This window comes from Otolemur garnettii, unplaced genomic scaffold (assembly GCF_000181295.1).
Source record: "Otolemur garnettii isolate 467f Iridium unplaced genomic scaffold, OtoGar3 scaffold00035, whole genome shotgun sequence".
Classification (NCBI taxonomy): domain Eukaryota; kingdom Metazoa; phylum Chordata; class Mammalia; order Primates; family Galagidae; genus Otolemur; species Otolemur garnettii.
Window position 1 is genome coordinate 1,032,829 of NW_003852430.1, and position 15,270 is coordinate 1,048,098.

The following is a 15,270-nucleotide window of genomic DNA, read 5'->3' on the forward strand; positions in this document are numbered from 1 at the left end:
CTCATTTAAGAATGGGCATGACACACACACCACCACACAACATCAAATCTGGCATTGCAGGTCTCAGATCACGTGAGACCAGGAGGGAAAAAGAGAGGTGAGGTTTAAACACCGGAAGATATAAAAGTATTATTATGTGTAGATGAGACAGTTATTCCCCAAATAAATGCCACAGAATCAACTGAGTAACTACATTAGAAAAGGAAAAAAACATACAGCAGAACGAAAGGATATAAGATTAAGCTTTAAAAAAAAGCAACAGCATTTTTTTAACATTGGCCATAACCAAATGAAAAATGTTTTAAAAATAAGATAACCGTTTGAAGTTGCAATAAAACTATCCGGTATCTTAACTGAGATGGTTCCTTTAAAGAAAACTTTTAAACTCAGTAAGGGATACAGAGAATCATCTGAATTAATTGCATGCTTTGCCCTCACACAGGGTGGTTGATGTTCTATACGATAAGTCAAAATTCTCCCCATTAGCCTGTCCACTTAATGTAATCCCAAATGAAATCATATTTGTGCTCCTTTTTTGTAGGAACCAATTACATTGAGTCAAAAATTTACAAAAGAATAAATGTTAACAGCTGGTGAAGTCAGCCGTAAAACAAAGTAGGTTATCTCACCCTACCAGATATTAAGACCTACCAGAAAAGCGTGGAAGTTAGTTTAGTATAAATGCAAAACAGAATGGTAATTAGAGGGCTTAGAGACATATCCGCGTATACAGGAAAACTTTATACATTTTTAAAAGTAGCTCCATAAGTCAATGAGGAACAGGGGGAGTATTTAGAAGCCAATGTAGGGGGGAAAAAAATGGCTCATTTTATGGAAAGAAATGAAACCAGATTTCCAGGTAACATCACATACAAAGGTAGACTCCCAGTATAGAATTAAATGTGAAAAGTGGAGCTCTAGTAGTAACTATCTAGCAGAAAGTTAATGAAACACAGAACGCTGTTAATACATAGGTGTAGGGAAGCACTTCTTAAAATCTCTAAGTGTGAAGCAAAAATATGGATAAATTTGATGACATCAAAATTTTGGAAACATTAACAAATAAACCACAAATTCAGAGAAGCCCTTTGCAATGCATGAGACCGGTATCGCAAGTGTAAACAAGCTAATATTTGTAATGTACAAGTAAATCTTGCCATTAGCAACAAAAAGAAGAAATCCAGGAAGTTAACAGGATTTAAAAAGAGATGGCCTTAGCTGGGCTTTGGGGCAGGTGCCTGTAGTCCCAGCTACTCCAGAGGCCTAAGAGAATCGTCTAAGCCCAGGAGTTGGAGATTGCTGGAGCTGTGACGCTACAGCACTCTACCAAGGGCGACAAAATGAGTCTCTGTCTCTAAAAAAAAAAAGGGTGGGGGATGTCCAAAGCTACTTGTAATCAGAGAACTGCTAATGAAAACAACAGTGAGATACAACTTGCCGAGTGATACAGACCCAGAACATTTAGAGAGGGGTACAGGAACCCCAGCATACTCTGCAGGGACGTAGATGTGAGAAGACCTTACCACTCAGACCTTCCACTCCCGGGCCGTAGCTTAAGGACATTCTCACCTAGGGCTGTAAAGGAGCACGTGGGAAGATATTTATTGCAATGTTATTGAGGGAAGGGGCCGAGGGGGAGTTGGTGGCAACTTGAACGCCGCTGGGAAAGAGGTTGATGGGGTGGGGAACCCGCCAGCTCAAGGACCCTTCGATCCCCAAGTGTGGCCCCTCCACTGAATCCGAACTTCGCAGAACAGATTCCTTTAATAAAAGGGGGGCAGCAGAGAAAGGTGAAGCTTTCCGTGCCTCCTTTGATGCTTAAAAAAGAACAATCTTGGTATCAAAAGGCCGCAGGTTCCCCACCCCTAAGTGGTGAGGAATTTTGACTGTACTCTTAGAAGCAGCTGTGTCATAAATAGTCCTTGGTGTGGGAACAAGCCCACAGCCACGCTGTCCCTAGCGCGCCCCTCCACCCCTCAGTAGCATCGCAGTAGGCTCTGTAGCATGAACAAGTTTAAAACCCCTTAAGTCGAAGACGTGGTTGTGAAACTCAAATGAAAGTAGGTCACCAAAGCCGAGTAGTTAAAAAGAAACAAGCACAGCACATTGATCAATTGATGAATTGGTTTTCGGGAAATTGATTTTTGGAAATCTGACACAGAGTCAGCGGGAAAAACCAAAGGTCTTATAGTGTCTGACAGACTTTCCATAAATAACCCTTTGAAACACCGTAATTTTCCTAGACTCATTTTCCCTAGCTATAAAATGGCGGAAACCCGTAAACAAAAAAAAAAAGAATACTTTTTTTTTAATTTGTGGGGGACAGAGATCATGCCTGTAATCCTAATGCTTTGTGTGGAAGGATTGCTTGAGGTCAGGAGTTTGAGATCAGCTTCAGCAAGAGTGAGACCCCCATGTCTACAAAAAATATAAAAAGTAGCCAGGAACTGTGGGTTGTACCTGTAGTCCCAGCTACTGAGGTAAGAGGCTGAGACAAGAGGATTGCCTGAGCCTAAGAGTTTGACTATGGTGATCCCACTGCTCTCTAGTCCAGGTAACAGAAGGAAACCCTGTCTCATTAAAAAAAAAAAAAAAAGAAGAAGAAGAAGAAAACACATTTAAATTTATAAGCAAATGAATATTCAGTAGGCTCAAAAATCAAAGAATGAAATTGAGTGTTTTCCAATGTTTCTTCACTCAGGATAATAATACCCTTCAACAGTTTCAGGGCACCCACCATGCGCTAGGGCTCTCTGGTGAGAAAGGTACCAATTGCAACATGTGACATAAAACCATTCAAAGACTACCTGCCCCAAAGCAGTCAAGAGGCCAGCATAGTAATAACATGATTTACAATCATACCTATAATAATTAATGCATTTTGGTAGGCAAAAAATGGCTGCAAACACTAAGATTAATACCACACGGTTTGCTTTCTTTACTACTTCCATTGAATTAACCACTTTTTAAAAACTAAAAGCTTTAAACAGGCTTAATGCAAAAGTTTTGCCCTTAAATCTGAATCCTATTCCAAATATAAAACAAGAGCCTTCCTCTTAGATACTTCCTACAAACAAAGGTCTTTGCAAATTTTCGGCATATTATAAATGCATATTCTAAATATTTCATAAAAACAGTTGCAATTCAAAATATAAGGCTGTGAGGTTTTCAAAATTCCTCTGAAATAGGAACGGAGTTTCTACCCCTTCTCTCCTGAGGATCAGTGGAACACGGTCCCAGTGACATCCCCATCTATGATGGTCTGAGCCTAGTCTCCCCACTAACTGTTTCTGAGAATCACCAGAAGAGTCTGGCCTGGTTGATTTAAACTTTTCTTTTAGCCATTAATTACATTATTTATAGAACCAAAGCCTTCATTAAAAGACTGTTGCGCAAAAGTAGTGAAGGAGGTGGTACTGGTAAGAGGGAGGCTTCCCAAACCCACCGCCCAAACGCTGCCTTCCTTCCAAGTTCAAAAACCAACCCTGTACAATTGAGTGATTTTTTTTTTCATTTTAGATTAATAAGAGGATACAATTAGGTTACATTGTTAGCATTTGTTAGGTAGAGTCCAAGTTGTAGTTGTGCTCCTCCCCCCAGAGGTGTGCCATCTACCCTTACATTGTGCCTATTAGGTGAGAACACACCAACTTCATCCCTCCACCCCTCCTTCCTCCTGCCCCCCAACTTGAGTTTGTGTTTTTCTCTTGTGTGAGTGTGTAGTTGTTCATCTGCTGGTTTCATATTAGTATTAAGTACACTGGATACTTGCTTTTCCATTCTTGTGATTCTTTACTAGGTAGAATGTTCTCAAACTCCATCCAGGTTGATATAAAATATGTACAGTCTCCATTTTTCTTATGGCTGAGACGCATTCCATGGTATGCATATACCACAGTTTATCCATTCATGTGCTGATGGGCACTTGGGTTGATTCCACATCTTGGCAATTATGAATTAAACTGTGATAAACATTCTATTGCATATGTCCTTATGGTAAAATGATTTTTTTCCTTCTGAGTAGATACCTAGTAATGTGATTACAGGATCAAATGGAAGGTCTACTTTAAGTTCTTTGAGGATTCTTCATACTTCTTTCCAAAGAGGCAATATTAATCCCATGATTTTATAGAAAAGAAAATGAGATGCAGAGAAGGGGGATATGACCTAGGTCAGATGCCTCCTGATGTCTCTTTCTTGGAATAAGGAATTATTATTAACTAGTAGCAGTAAAGCAAAAATTCACAACCAAATCTCCCACTTCCCGTGTATTCCCCCCAGTTGGCCAGTTTAGCCAAAGTGTCGGTGGTAAAGCAGCAATTAAGAGTATGGACACAGGAATCAGGTTCCTTTGAGTTACAATTCTGGCTATATCACTTATCAGCAGTGTGGTCTGGTCAAGATATTCAATCTCTCAATGCTTCAATGGAATAAAAAGAAAATAATAAAAATAATAGTATCCAGTCTTGGATATAACATACAGGCCCATGCCTATATTCCCAACACTTTGCGAGGCCAAGGCAGGAGGATCACTTGATAACTGGAATTTAAGACTGCCTGGAAAACACAGAACGATCCCTTCTCTTCAAAAACTAATAATATTACAAAATTATCTGGGGATACTGTCATATGCCTATAGTCCCAGCTATTCGGGAGGCTAAATCAGGAGGCTTGCTTGAGCCCAGGAGTTTAAGACTGCAATGAGCTATGATTGTGCCACTGCACTCCAGCCTGGGCAACAGTAAAGCCCTGTCTCTAATGTAAAGTAATAATAATAATATTCACCTCATAAAAGCCTCATAAATATTAAATAAGATCATTCAGGTATAGCACTTAACAAAGAGATCCTGGTCTCCTGCACAGTTTGAATAAATATTGGTCATTACTATGATTGCTGTAACCCAAAGAAAGATGAATTAAGGTGTTAGTTTATAATAAATCCTAGCTTTGTCAAGAACCACCAAGTTTGATCATGTGCTAGAGGCAAATATAATGAAGATGCTTGGTTAATTTTGGTAAACTAGAGTTATCACTGTCCATTCTGAAGGTTTCGGCTATTCCTCAACTGGCCACCAGGTGACAGCAATTGATAATAGGAAAAACAGTTCAGCCCCACATTGACTGCATTTGAAACACCAAGGAGTAATGGCCTTTACTATGCATACACCTGCTTTTGTACAGCCCTGTTAAAGAGTAAATTTCCTTTCTAAAACTGGGGGTAGAGGAGGGTAAAAGTAATACTTTTTAGTCCTTTCCTCACTTACCACAAGGTTTATTGCTGATGCCCTTATAACAAAAGACAGATAAACAAAACAAAAGCATAATAAATGTATTTAATAAATTGTTGCGTGACCTTGGAGCCTTCAGAAATGAAGACCCAAAGACTCAAGGAAAACTGTATCTTTATGCTAAATGTGAAATAAAAAGTGGACAGTTGTAGAGAAAGGCATCTAAAGAAAACTCACAGATTCTAGCCCTGAATCAATTTGATGTTTTTAAATAATTTTTTAAACTTTGGAATTGTGATTAAATATATATGTCTGTGTGTGTGTGTGCATATATACACACATACATATATATATAACATGAAAATTAATTAGGCTGGGGATAGCCAGTGCTGCTGCTGCCCTTCCCCTTGGCCATGGCCTTGCTGCAGCCCTCACTGTCTGCTACAGAGAACTAAGCTTGTCTAGTGGGTACCTGCAGCAGGAACAAAAACTTTTCTGGGAATGGGAAGCTCTACTTTGACACCACACCTTAGTGTTCTTACTTGAATAGAATGAGTTTACTACTCAACAACCAGAAATCATTGTAACTGCATTAGTCCAAGATCATGGAGGCCAACATAAATATCACCTACAAGGACATGGTCACCAAGATGCAGCAGGAGACCACTCTTCAGCAAATAATGTCTCAGATGGTTGATGTGAAAACGAATATGATTATTTTTCAAGAGCAGAAAATGAGAAAATAAAACTTGAACAACATCAGTTAAGAAAAACTATAATGGCTAAAGTGATCAAAGTTTGAATAGATACCAAGTTAGACTTTAATCTAGAAAAGAGCAGCAGAGTAAAAGAATTATATTCATGGAGTGAAAGGAAGCTGCAGGAATTAAGAGCAGAAATAGTGGCATTGCATGCCCAGCAATATTAGGCTGTCACCCCAGACAGACAGGAAGATAAGACCTGAGGTTGCTGACCTCAAAACCATGCTTGAGTTATGCAAGCTGAGTAATATTAAATAGTTAGCGGGATCTGTATTTGTGTGTATGACCATAGCTCTGAGATTTTCTTGCCTGTGACTATCATAAAATATCTATTTAAAGAGAAAAGAATTGAAATTATTTATGTATATTATATCTCTATTGCACAGTGCAGGTCTACAAGAGCCCTGGAGATTACATGCAAAGAATCATCTTATCCCCAGGGAAGACTCTGTCCCGGGACAGAGGAATTGACCCCTCACATATACTTCTTGATGCTATGTCCTTCTACTTTGAATGTGCAAGTTGCTTGAGCTTGAACTAGAACAAGATACAAAAGGTTGGCTCAAAATTTCTTAACTCAAATGATTAAATTCATGTGTTATAGTGAAAAGATCATTAGCTAGGGAGTCAGATGGCAGGAAGCTCATCCTGTCATAAATTAGCCTTAACCTTGATCAAGTTCTTTAATCACCTTGCACCTGCTTCCTCACCCAGGGTAGACCAGATACTTCCTAAGATACATTACAGTTTCATGATTAAACCAAGCTATTGGTAGCCATCTCACCCAGGTGATAGAAAAGCTGGTTCATGCGCACCAATTCAGCAAGATAACATCAAGAATGTGCCTCTGGTGAAAGAGAATAGTGTGGACAGATTGTGGGAGGACCAACTGGGGCCTTCACGCCCTGAGAAATGCTATACACTCTCTCACTGCCTCGGCTCGTCCCCCTGGCTGCTCACATCACCTCCACTCAGTCATATCCCATTATCTAACCAAACATAGTTATGGACCTGGCCCCCAGATGAACATCCAGTGAAAAGATGACATGATCTGAGACTATTCCTTCACTCATCCAGCAAGTTAATTTAGTGTGCAAATGCTGTCCACAAGGCACAGGATGGGCGTTCGGAACAGAATGCAAGCAAGACTAAAAACTTTCCTGCGCTCAGGAGCTTAAATTCTAACAGCGATGACATTCAAGAAAGTGCTACAGTGTAATTTAATACAAAGTATGAAGAAAAAACATGGGAAGCCATCTTAGAAAAGGGCCACCCACCTTGCGTAGATGGTATTTCTAACGTGCATGGTAAACAAATGTAGGTTTCTTTCTAAAAGAAAATAGACTCCATATGTGCAGATTGCTGGGTTCAAAGTCCAACTGTACAGCCCCCCCCAGGGATGTGATTTGGGGTACATTGTTTAGGCACTCTATTCTTTATTGTCTCACCTGAAATATAGGGCTGATACTGATAGTATCTACCTCTGAGGTAGCTGGAAGGAGTTAGTAGGTCAATACAAAACACCAATCGGTCAGTTAGAAAATCTCTGGCAAAAAATAAACACTATTTCCCAAGAACTTGTTCTTCATTGGAGATTCCAGTCGATTTTGGAGATCTCTGGGATCCATTTCAGCTGAGCCCTCTTTAGAGATTTTCTTTATTCATAGCTAATACAAGATTCTACTGGGAGCCTGAGGCAGTCTTCCAAGTACAGGGTCCCCTTTCATATATCAACCTTCCTCCGGACAATCCCATGTGTCATCATGGAAACAATTCTTTGTATAAATTTCCAGACCCAGAAGTATAATTGATAATTCACAGAAGAGGAAAATCCAAAGACTAATAAAGATAAAAAAAAAAAAAAAAACAACTAAGCAACTATACCAGGCTTCATGGGAATGCAAATTATAACAGCTAAATGCAATTCTTGGTGTATCAATTAGCAAGATATTTGTTGCTATTGATATTAATGTTATTTTCTTTTAGTTTAGATTATTGGTCATGATAATAACAGTGGCAGGAGGGGTTTGATAAAATAAGTAATTATCATTCCTTTTGTTCAATAAATTAAATAAATTATTTACTAGAAACTATTCTCTCACCTAGTAGAGTATAAATTGGAACCCAGGTTTTCAGAAAGCAACTTGGCATTATGTAACATGACTTCCTAAAGTGTTCATACTCTATAAATTTTACTTTTTGGGTCCCAAGAAAATCAGAAAATCATCCAACGTAGAGACAAAATTAACACATAAAGATATTTATTGCGATATATAGCAGGATACTAGAAATAGTCTAATTACTCAATAATATGGAAATGTTAAGCAAATTATGACCCAGCCATACAAAGGCATGTTAGGCATCCATCAAAGACATTTACAAAGGATTTTAATCACATATGGAAGAAATATATGTATATATCACAAAATTTTAAATTTTAAAAATGTCAGATATAAAATTGTGTATCTAGCCTAATTAATCACAGCCAGGTAAGACTTTGGACATAGAAAAGAGAAATACACCAAAGGGCTAACAGCAGTAAACCTGAGGTGTGGATTATAGGTGAATTTCAGTATTACATGAATATTTTTCTACAGGTTCCAATTTTTTAAAACATGGGTAGCAGGGTGGTTTGCTTTAGTGTCCCTCCCAGCCAATACCCGGCCACAGGTCTGGGGCCTCTAACCAAGGCAAAAACACAGAGTTTAAAAATACAAAGGACTGGTCTCTGAAGAGGTAGGAAACTTTCTCTCCGCTGCCCTTTGAACACTCCCTCCTGCACTCTGTCCTCACTCCTGACCCCTAGTCCTCGTCTCCTCAATTCCCAGGTGCCCCTGGAGCAGCAGCAAAGGTCTGTTATCAAGTACCGCTCACCACCCCCACCTGTGCTTAGTTTAACATTCCTTAGCTTTCGTTTTCATAAAAACAGAGTTCCAGGGAATTCTGCACACCACTGCCTGGTGAGAGAAATGTGATATTCTGACTGCGATTTAAAGATATAGATCCAGCCTCCTGAAGTGCAAATAGAACTTTAAACCTTCTGTTCCCTTTCCCTGTGGGCAGCAAGAAGGTTTCCCTCCTGCAAAGGGTCTGTGAACCTCTAGTCTGGGTGCCCTAGTGCTTCAAAGACTGAATGTGTCTCACTGCACTCACACCCGAATGGAGACTGATTCTCCTTAAAGAAAAATGAACTGTTATCAGTTTTCCTCAGTTCAGTCTGCCTACTACAGCGTCCAATCTGAGATCCATGTCCCCAGTGAAACCTGCCCACAACAAACTCTGTAAGAACCCTGGAGCGTGGCTTCCCAGGAGAGCTCCCAGAGTCTCAGAAGATTGCTTCTATCGAAGAAGCATGTACTGTGTTTTGGTACATCAGGGACATGCTGGGGCTCTAGTCTGGGGCTCAGATACCTGAAAGGCACCCAAGGGCCTCCTAATGTGTCACTCTCATTAAAGAGCATTATTTCCTCCTCAGTACTGCCAAGATCCTGGGACTCTGAAACTCCTAAACCAAAGATATCTGAAGAACAAATCTCATCATTAAACCCATTTTCACATAGATCCTTAAAATTCTGAATTGTATTTTCTTAAAATTGTATTTTCTGACCATGTTCTCTTTTTCTTTTTTTTGAGACAGAGTCTCACTATGTCACCCTCAGTGGAATGCTGTGGTATCACAGCTCACAGCAACCTCAAACTCTTGGGCCTAAGCAATTCTCCTGCCTCAGCCTCCCAAGTAGCTGGGACTACAGGCATCCACCACATGCCTGGCTATTTTGGGTTGTAGTTGTCATTGTTGTTTGGCTGGCCCAGGCTGGATTCAAACCCACCAGCTCTGGTGTATGTGGCTGGTGTGCCACCCACTGAGCTATAGGCGCCAAGCCCACTTTCCCTTTTCATTTACATGAATTGATGTTAAATAGTTTATATTATAATAAATATATGAATATTTATTCATATACAAATATGAAAATCTTTGTTGTTCTAGTAGTGAAGATTTCATTTCAGTTACAATTCCATTCCTTCTTATAGTTCCAACTTTATCTCTGGTACATTTTTCAAGCTGTCCTTTTAATTGCTATGTTGTTTGAGACATAAATTCAAAGTATTTCAATTTATTTTAGTCGATATATCCATCCCATTATATGCAGTTTTACTTATATTCACAAGACCATGAAAGTTTCTAAACTACTAACTTTTCAGTAATAATTTTTTCTGTTTCTTTTAGGGATTGAATTGACATATTTTTGACTTCTTTTCATGGGGAAATTACAACCCTCTTCCCTCCGTCATCCTGCCAGTTTGTCGTTCTTGAGTTATGATCTCTTTTCATTTGCATAGTTTCTGTAAGTAAACTTGAAACTTTATTTCCTTAGAAAATAGGTCAAAAAAATAATCTTAGCTATTCTGAATCCATCTATTTTATGAACATTCAAAGACTAATATGTTGCAACCTAGCAGTTTAAATTAAGTATTAACTTGATTTCTTAACTCAGCAATATTTGATGGTTCTCCTAGGTGGTACGTGTTTGTATAAAACTATGGATCCTCCTTCCCTGAACAATTTTAATAATACCTCTTTAAAAAAAATGATATACAGTAACCTTCCTCCCCTTCCCCTTATTTATACTTGATTACTTGAGCCTATTATTCTCTTCTTATACTTTGTAGTTCTAACATGGGATCTAATTTACCAATGATTTCTACTTAGTTAAATCTGAATTTATTTCTTAAGTATTGCTTTTCTCAAAAGCCTTATTTTTTATGATATTTAGTACATGGGGAATTTAGGATACCTTGTTTCAACTACTTCAGTCTTAAATATAACCTTTCTTCCCTAAGTAGGATCAATCTCAATTTTTGTCAGAGTCCAGTATTTTTAAATGACTGCATTAAGTTTATTACATTATCATCAATCTATCAATAAGTAACTAATCAATTAAAGGTGAAGAACTGTGGTGTAGCAAGTTTGCATGGTTCGTTTAAAATAGCACAGACTGTAGAAGAGCCAGGATTTCCATCCACATGTCTGACTCCCACTACCCTAAAAGAACTTAGAGTATTACTAGAAAAGATAAATATACTCACACACACACTGAAATAAATGTTAAGATCACTTTTTTAAAACAAGTGGGAAACATAATATGTGTCCTCAATTGGAGGGAATGGTGGGGATGAGTTTATAAAAGCTCCCCAACCTCCTCCCTAGCTTAGAGGCCCTGCTCTCAGAGGGGAGAGTGAGAATCATTCACAAAGGTCAGTATAAAGTCACAGCCTCACATTTTGAATGGGATCAGAGGACTTGTAGATGAAAGGTATTGGGGATAGGGGTGCTGTAAGTGAAGGACCCCCATGGCAAACATCAATCAGAGCTTCCGAAGGAAGATTCTCTTCACATCCGGCTGTGCCACTGTCATTGTTCAGCTAAAATCATCCCTGTCACCCTCCCCACTATACCCTATCACTTCCGTAAGTTTCCTCTTCTTCAAAACCAATTAGAGTTACATCTTCAAAACATCTTTACCAAAAAACCATAAGAAAAAATATATACAAGCAAAAACGAAGCTGAACAAGATAAGATACGAAACTTAGATAGCTAAACTGTAGTCACAAATATCTTTATCAGCAATACATTCTAAATACATAGAGGTCCCTGTTCCTCTTTCATCTGCAAGATGAAATTGTTTCATGATAGCCCTGTCAAAAGGGAGTTTCAGTTCTTTCCAGAGTTCAGTTCTTAATCCCTTCCAACTAGACCATTCCATCCTACTCCTAAAATCAATGTTTTCAAGCAGCCCAAATCTGTGGTTTTCCTGATCTCTGATCTCCAGTCTTTTTAGATGAGAAAAATCCTTTTCTAATCTAGATCTAAGAAGTCTTGAGAACTCTGATACTCTGGGGGTTCTAGAATCATCTTGTGCATATTCTTCTAGCCGCTGACTTGCCTTTAGTGATATGTAGATTCTTCGCCTTGAACTTCCCCAGGGTGAATCATCCAAGTAAAAATTTCATCATTAGGTGTACCATGTGGTGACAAGTCCCATCTTGGCCTGGCTCAGTCCCAACCTCCTACCTTCTTTTGCCCAAACTCCTAACTAAAGCTTCTCCCTTGCCAAAAACCCCGTCTCTTAGTGAGAACTATGAGTTCACCCGCTGAAAACAAATGCAGATATACATGAATCTTTGCATGTAATTTTAGTAGGTTCACAGGGCCCTTGAATCCCACCCATGGACTTCCTAGAGATCAATGGAATCTAGATTCGGAACCTCCCAACTTTCCCAGGTTCTGCTCTGAGGAAGCCACAGAGTTCCCAGCTCATGTGTAAGCAGGATGAATGACAGCCACAAATCTCACGTCATCATCCATTTAGCCTCTCAACTCATCTCTCCTATCATGGATTGCCAGCTTCACAGTTGCACAGTGTTTGAACCATTTCACCATACAATAGTCAAAAAGACCAGGGCTGGCTGCTCTCTGAGGAAATAATCCACAGAGAGGAAGAATGGGAGCCCTGTGTTTGATAGATGGAAAACTGGCTGAACAGAAGCAGAGCCAGGATGCATGAAGGACAAGAGAGGCAATCCCATGTGAAGACCTTGACATAGAACGAAGGCCGCTGCATCCTGTGATAATTTCACGCAGGAAAACCTTTAAGGAGAGCCATGGCAAGAAAAAATGGACTGCAAGGAGGATCTGATTTACAACGGGGGAAGTTCGTGGAGGCGATAACTAATGTAAAAGCAGAAGGGAGTGGGGCCTGGGTGAGGAGCAAAGGAACCTTGCGGGCTACATGGCAGAAGAACAACAGGGAATCAATAGGCCTCAGAAACAAATTGGAATTGGTAAGAGAGGTAGAGAAAGAAGAGGAGAAACAAAAAAATCAAAGGCAATGAAAAAGTCTGAGGCCTCATTGACTTGGAGGATATTGCTTAAGGATAAAGCAAAATGAATTAATTAGATTTGCAATTGGAGTAAGTTGTCAGAAATGAGGCTAAATTTCCCTGACAGTTACGACATCTGCCAGTGTGTGTGTGTGTGTGTGTGTGTGTCTGAATGTGCTCAGATAAAATATAGTTTCTAAGAACACCTAGGACATTGACTAAATAAGCTCTCTGGACTATTTCCACTTTCCATTCTGTAAGTCTATGCGTTTAAAGCCACCACTGCACGCTGCCCAAACCTACAGATGTAAAGGGAAAATACTGGCCCATTTGGACATTATAGTACATGAATAAGTCATAGTCCAAAACTTTCCTATTAGTTTGTGACATTTTGAGTGTGTCTCAACCAGTTGCTCTCTCCAAAACTGAATATTTCTGCTGCTTTTTTAAACAGTAATTTTTTAATAAATTTTATTAGATGGATAGATAGGATGGATAGAGGGATGAATAAATGGATGAATAGATGAGAGTTTGATGAATTAAGACCACCAGCGGGCAAAACCTTTCTGCTGAAAGCCAGGCTTCCAAATAAAAGCCTTTGAGATCCTTCCTGTGTGTGTACCAAGAACCCTTCCAAAGCATCTCATCGGGCAACAAACATAAATGCAGGAGATGAGTGAATGTCTCACCTGTGTCAAGTGGTCTGACAACCACTTCCTTGATGGCTGTTTACTCATCATCTGTAGCAGATGCTGTGTTGAGCCCAAAAGGGGCCCGGGCTCCCCGTCTCTCACTTTCAGGTGTCAAGCTCACCACATGTGGTTGCAATGGCTTATGCAGCAAATATTACCAAAAAAAAAAAAAATCTAAAACCACATAGGTTCAGCAGAATCCACTTAGACCTATAAAAAGCACATAACTATTTTCAAAGGGGCCAGATAAAGTATGCACCTAGCCTTTTCAGACACAGCATTCAGAGCTTTTCAGAGCATGCTAAAAAAATAGTAACTAAACATGTATTGAACAGCTACCCTGTATGCTTTGTGCACCTAGTAAACTTAATAAGTTTAAGTAAAGTGTGGATTGACCAAAAAATTTATAGCTATACAGAGGGTGCCCCCCAAAATGTATGCACATTTAATGAAAGGAAATAACTGTATTAAAATTGTAATACTTGGCTCAATGCCCATAGCACAGTAGTTCCGGCGCCAGCCGCATGCACTGAGGCTAGTGGGTTTGAGCCCAGCCTGGGCCTGTTATATAACAATGACAAGTGCAACAAGAAAATAGCCAGGCATTGTGGTAGGCGCCTGTAGTCCCAGCTACTTGGGAGGCCAAAACAAAGTATCACTTAAGCCCAAGAGTTTGAGGTTGCTGTAAGCTGTGGCACCACAGCACTCTACCAAGGGTGACATAGTGAGACTCTGTCTCAAAGTAAATAAATAAATAAATAAATAAATAAATAAATAAAATTGCCATACTTAATATATAACAGTAGCATTTGTTATCTTGGACATCGTATCCCATATCTCTTGTAATTGCAGAAGTCCAATGTGACTGGAGTATTATAATTTTAATAAAGTCTTTTCCTTCCTTAAAATGTGTATGTATTTTTGGCACCCTCTGTATAAATGCACACACACACATTATGTAATACAGATAAACATAGACATATACAAATTATATACATGCATAGTTGAAATATAATGCACAAACCAAAGAAAAGTAATCACATCACTCAGTTGAAGAGAAATAATAAAGAAATAATAAAGAGAAATAATAAATTCAATGGTACAGAGGAAAGAAATTGCTTTGTGGCAGTGCCTGTGGCTCAAAGGAGTAGGGCACCAGCCCCATATACTGGAGGTGGTAGGTTCAAACCCAGCCCTGGCTAAAAAAAAAAAAAGAACAAAGAAACTACTTTGCCATCTACATATGTTTTTCCTCTCCTGCAGAAGGCAATTTACTTAGAGCATGCATACCCTTTAGAATGTCTGCCCAGCCCACCCAGAACAGGGCCCCCAGCAGCTCTGTGCTGCTACATGATCTTGTCCAACCAAAGCCAATTATTTGGCACGTGACTCAAGTTAAATCAATCAGGCTCCTGAAGATATGGCTTGGCATTGAGAAATGGCTAGCAGGGTAAACCGGATAATGTGTGAACTTGGGAGCGTCAGAAGCAGAGACACAGAAAGAAGGATCTGCAGAGAAAGGGCCGTGATACAGTACAGGGAAAGAGGGCGCTTGAGAGATTGAAAAGGTCACTGACTTGACCCCATTTGGTTTTGAGCTCTGGTTCCAGTCCTTTCCTGAATCCCTGCTATAATTCTTGCCTTGTTTCTATGAGGCATCTTTATACCCTTATACTTAATTTCATGTTTGTTTTACTCAACTTGCTC

The 15,270-nt window shown here is 39.4% G+C and overlaps 1 pseudogene; it reads left to right on the forward strand.

Moving 5' to 3' along the window:
• Window positions 1–6,304, forward strand: part of LOC100947771 — an 8,249-nt pseudogene extending 1,945 nt beyond the window's left edge.
• The last annotated feature ends 8,966 nt before the right edge of the window (window positions 6,305–15,270 follow it).